Raw genomic sequence first — 6,000 nt, forward strand, 5'->3', positions numbered from 1 at the left:
TTAAATTACATGAGTAATTCATAACATTAAGTGAATCAAGGCTAGAAACTGCAGTGTCTATCCATAGAGACATTATTCAGGTTTCTTTATATGACATTTCAGTATTTCATAATTACAGGATGAGAATCCCACTCCTCTGTTTAATTCAATCAGTTTTAATTGCCTTGAAACCACAGAGCATATTTAACTCTATTTTCTACTGACTTAATCTAGAAATACCTGTACAGGGAAATGATTTCTAATGGTCGACAGCTCATAATTCTAACGCCAAAAAAGTCATAATGAAATCCAAAAGGAATGGGGATCATGTTTTTATCCTGGGGATAGTTAAATGTAGGAGCAATTTACCTGAGAACATGCTGGATTCTCATTACTTCCACTCTTCAAATCATAACTCGATTTCTTTTAGAAGATGTACTGTATCTCAAACAAAAATTACTATCTTGATAGCAAAACTACTGGGTGAAGTCATACTGAAATAATCTTATTTACACTTTGCAGTTCTGAAATACCTGTTGTTCTGTAATAACTGAGAATTGCTATTTGACTGGTCAAGAAAGTATGCCAAAAATCTTAATCAGTTTCAGAAACAAGTGGAGTGATAGATTGAATATATTTGTGTGTATGTATTTATATATGTACATATGTACATATAGCTGACATTATAAGCAGTGTTCAAAAAACAAATGTACAGCGATGGCTTTAAGTAATGGTTGTATGATTTAAAGAAGTCACATTTATATCCCATGAGGGCCCAACAGGTTTCCACAGTGTTCTGTCTGCTGCTGGCAGGTGCTGCTCTAGAGATAACCATGTACCAAGCAATATGTTCAAGAGGTTTAAATAAGTGTTTGAGGTAATGTTCACCTTACCACAGACTGGCCTTTAGCTGCCTATCAGAGTGGGAGCTGTGGTCAGTTAAAAAAGTAATAAATCTCTCCCCAGAATGTTAATATAATTTCTAAAATTAAATATACTGAATGTGTACTCTACCAGCCAGTGAACAAGTCCTACTGAGGCCACATAATTGTAAAATATGTCATACTCTCACATGTGGAGACATCCATTTCTGTGCATCACCTGGCCATTTGTCGAACTAGGATCACTAGCCAGAGAAGCAATATTGCATAAGTCAGTGCAGTATCCAGACCCGTGTTTGACTGCTGTCAAGCATGAGAAGATTGAAGAGAATTGTATTCAGAGTGTGAATAATCAAAGCTACCCAAAATTAGATCATACTTCAGGGATACCTGTGCTACTAACTTTATAAGAGCCAAATCCCATACTTTGCTGTCAGTTTGCCTAAATTTATACACCAAACTGCAAGGGATTTTTTCCTTCTACATAACTCTTCCTTTTAGTTTGACCATCTGTGCAGTTACAAAATGTTCTAGGTATTTTTTTCTAGACTCGGTTTCAGGTATTGGTTCACATTCAGATTCTAATGCTGCTTTTAGTGTGGCACTGCTGTCTGCACCACTGCAGTCACCCACTTGCAGCTGTCTTTAAATAAAGTTGTGCATTGTGGTATTTATTATTACTTCTCTTTTCCTTTACCCAATCAATATTCTTCATCCCAGCAAAAAATATCTAGTTGCATTTTTTAATTTTAATATAGAGTGTATCTTTCTATATTTGCTTTTGACTGAAGATTTTCATCACCACAGAGTACCTGAAAATTCTGTGGTGAAAAATCCCAAACTTTCATCTTTCTCTATATTTAAATAAATATATCCAAGTCTATTAGAAATAGCATAAATTGAGAATTGTCTTACTGGTTTGTAATTTGTCATGTATACCATTAGGTGGCAGGGAACAATAAAGATTTACTTGATGAAATGCATATGTTGAAATACAAATCTATCAGATTGTTCTCTCCACCCTTCTTGAATCAGATTTCCTACTGTGAACTGTCAAGATCTTTGTTTAGCTAATTGTTGAATGACTTACCAACAGGCTCACTGCTTTCATCAAAACTGCTTCAGATTTCATTTTTGTGCAATCCTTTTGTGAAATAAGAAAAAAAAAATGAGGCATACTCACCCCATTGGCAGTTCCTTAAAAATTAAACAGCACTGTTGTGTATCTGCTTCTAAACTCTGCTTCTGGTCAGGCTAAATCTGACTGTTGGAAGTTGCCCCTAGGCCGGTTTAATTCAGTAGGCATTGGTGGAAGACAAGAAAGTTGTTTATTCTTTTGAGAGCCTTGTTTGTAAGAGCTATGATTTTGTGTGGGTCTGGCTATAAATAAGGACATTTTACATAGCATAGGTACAAAAGGATTGAACTGACAAGGCTTAGACACCCAGGCTGACAGACAATGGCTACAAGTAAAAAGATAGGGAATTTATACTGCTAGCAACTTTTATGTCTCTAAATCTAGCTGGCTGCTGATTTTAGAATTGCAATGGATGTCGCTGGTGAGAGGGTAGTTGGCAGGAATCACAGGGCAAGGCTTGTCTGCTTGATAACTCACTCAATGATTGATGTATGGGAAGTTAATTGCACTATGAGTGACTCTGTAGGAGATAAGGAAATCTATGCTCAGCATTTCCCAGAGATGTGGAATTAAATCCCTTGCAAGAGTAGCCCCTAAAACATTTCTTCTTGTTCTATCAAACTCATCAAGTGCTGTTGGTAGGAACTGTGCCACAGATATTGTCACACCTGCTCAACTGGAAAGACCCAAAGCAGATTTTTCTATATGTTTATGTAATAATCTAGTGCCAAATAAATAACAATTCCAGAAAATAGTATATAGCTGCAGTTTGCCATTCCTATTTGATAAGATAACACCTGAAAGGAAGAGAAGCGCAAGAGAGATATTTTGTTGATTTGTTATTGATTAGTCTGATACGCAGAGAAATTCAGCTCAATGCAGTTTTAAGGTGGCAATGACAGTAAAGTGAGTGACAGTAAAGAGACAGAAATCCATTAGTCACAGAAAAATATGTGGTAGCAACTCAGAGAACTCTTAACAGTGTGATTCTTTTGTGTCAGGCAATTGCCTCTGGAAGCAAGGAGTTCTTTGTTCCTCCTGTTCAGCCCTGGCATTGCCTGAGAACACTGGCAGTAACTACACAAGCTATAACCTCACTGTTCGTGAAGTCTATATGTCTGCTTAAGTTAGAACTCAATATTTTTAATCTTAGCCTCTGAGTTTTAGTAATTGTCTTGTATCCACACAGTTCAGACATAGGCAATTTTGTGGGAAACTCTATCTGAAACAGTAATCTTCAATAGTTAAAAATTCCAAACCCAATAATAATGATGGTACCACAAGATGAATTAAGCAACAGATTCTATTAACTTGGATTGCAGAAAATCAGATTCCTTCCAAATATAAATACTCAATGCCTGTGCACATCACAGTCCCATGGCCACCACGGCTGTCAGCATAAAAGTGGGTCATCTTCAACAGCAATTTCTTTCCTTCACAAATAATAGCAACAGATTTCAGAAAGCTGCCAAGCAGAATTGAATCTAATTCAACATACTATCAGCCTTAGCATCTGACAGCAGTATTGGTAGTCCCAATGGATTAGTCTAGCAGTCAATCCATAGATCAATCTACCCTGTTTCTACTTCTAACTGTGTAGATCACTGACCTCCCAGGAATGATGCAACATAGCCCTGCAGATCATGGGAGAGGAGCTGCAGTGTGTTAGGAGATTGAGCTTGCACCCTGTCTGAAATCAAACAAGAAATTTTTTTTTTTTTGGTGCACTGAGAGTTGTTCAATAATCAAAAATTTTTGTCTTTGAGAGACTGATGAAAAACAGGAGCCACTAAGCAAGTGTGTTTCTCAGAAGGAATTGTGTTCAGTGGGGCTGCGCAGGCTCTCCTAAGGACAGGCTGCTGGGAACAGGTGGGTGCCAGGCATTGCAATACGCAATGCAAGCTGTGTGCACGTTGCAATTTGCCCCTGGAATCTGCAGCACACTGTGAGCCCTAGGGTGGATTGCACATGAAGTGATCTGTGTTTGCACATCCTGATGCTGCTGCTGCACTTTCACTAGCACAGAGCCTAACGGGACATGGGTTAGTGCTGGGGCAGTGGTAGTTTACTTATCTTTGTGGGAAAGGGAGGAACAATCATAACCACCAAGCTGATCGCTTATTTTGCCTTATGTTTTTAAAACCACAGATAAGTGCTACCAAGTATTTGGATATCCACAAAGGAAAGGTCTTCCCAGTCTGCATAATTCAAATTCGGGTTTCCATATGCCTGAAGCTAGGAAACATTATTTGTATATTATCAGCCTGTTTTCCTTATGCCGTTCTGTACAGTTTTATGAGAAATGTCAAGGGTTGCTTACTCAACTGAGCTGAAATCCTGAATATTTCCTTTTGTACCTTTGGTTCTTTCATTGTTGTACAATCAGATGTGAAAGTCTGCTCAAGAAGAGGATAAATATTTTCTGAGATATTAACATATTTTGAGAATGCAAGGACTAAACAAGATGTCTTCCTGGACTCTCCTTAGAATTTACTGTTGTTTTACAACAGTGGGCACAACCACCTTTTTGATTTCTCCTAAGTTATGTCCAAGAGGGCAAAGTTCAGCCCCCTTTGCAGGACTTTCCGTCTTCCATCTACTTTCTGAGATGGATGTAATAAAGAAAAAGAACTTGAAAAATCATCTGCCTCAACCCCCCTACCCTCCCTCAAAAAAAAAAAGAAAAACAAAACTATTGGTGTTCTGTGTCATCTCCTTTTTATAGAAAGCACCAGACAGTTTGCTTTTGTTTTTCTTAATCTGCCTATGTAATAAACTGTAGATTTTTACTTTCCAATGCTTTCTTTTGAGGAGCCCCCAGTAAACTAAAACATATTTCAGACTGTAAAACCATTGATCCAAACTAACTCAGATTAGTGAATGAAAAGTTTCCTTTTAAAGAGGGATCTCAGGCAGGACAGCAGAAGGAAGTTAGCTAGGGAAGTCAAAATATTTTAGAGGTCAGCAGAACAAAGTGTATTTCCTATGATGACTTTGTGAACACTTATGCTATCTAATATCTTTTTCTGTCTTCCTGATAGGCTTCTCACCAGAAATGAGATTAGTGGAAAGAAAGAAGTATGCTTTCCTAGTGCACTTTCCTTAGCATGCTGAAAAGATGATAGCAAGAAGTAGGCTGAGATAGAAAACAGGAGTGGTTTTGCTCAGGTCTGAAGATACTGGAATGATTTACATTGCAGTAGAAGAATGCCTAGGGTTGTTTTCCTTCAAATGTGCCAGAAGGTGGTACAAGACCTACTGGTAGTTTCATATGTATTGTCAAAGCTACTGCCTACGACTGCACACATTCAGATTCTTGTGAAAGACTGTTACAGGCAAGACCAAAGGAAAAATTACTCTTGCAAGCAATACTCTGCTTGCCCAAAACAAACAACAGCAAGGGTGGCTTGTGTAGCAATTTGTAGGAGGAGATCTGAGAATTTTCATCCTTTCTTTAAGGCTAGGATCTAGGAAACTAATCTGAAGGGCAAGAGAGGAAGAAGGATGCAGTTGCAAAATTAAAACATAAAAAGACTAACTGATAGAGAAGAAAAAAAATGAGGAATTAAATTGCAGTAATGAAAAGGGATATAAAAAATTTGGCAAATGATGGAATGACAAAAGAGAAAATTAGGGAAGACAGTTGCAACAGAGTAGAGGGAGATATGGTTGAGATAGCTAAGAGGTGGAGTCCCAGACAGAGCAATGAAGCCTTATGTGATACTGTCATAGAACAGGAAACAAAATGACCTCCAGGTGAAGGAGAGAACAGATGGAAGCAAATCTGAGATTCACCTCTGTATCAAAGAGATTCATCAAGTAGTTCAAGTGAGCATAATGTTAGCTCATCAGTCAGAAACAAGAGAGTGAGATGTGGACGAGACATTGCAAACTATCAGAGTAGGGATGGCAGGTAGAGCTGCCAGAGGCAGATGGATAGAGGACACCACTGTTGTCTACAAACATCTTGGATATCCGACACCTTGAGTGAGACAAGCAATT

Source organism: Sturnus vulgaris, chromosome 3 (assembly GCF_052056855.1).
Source record: "Sturnus vulgaris isolate bStuVul1 chromosome 3, bStuVul1.hap1, whole genome shotgun sequence".
NCBI lineage: Eukaryota > Metazoa > Chordata > Aves > Passeriformes > Sturnidae > Sturnus > Sturnus vulgaris.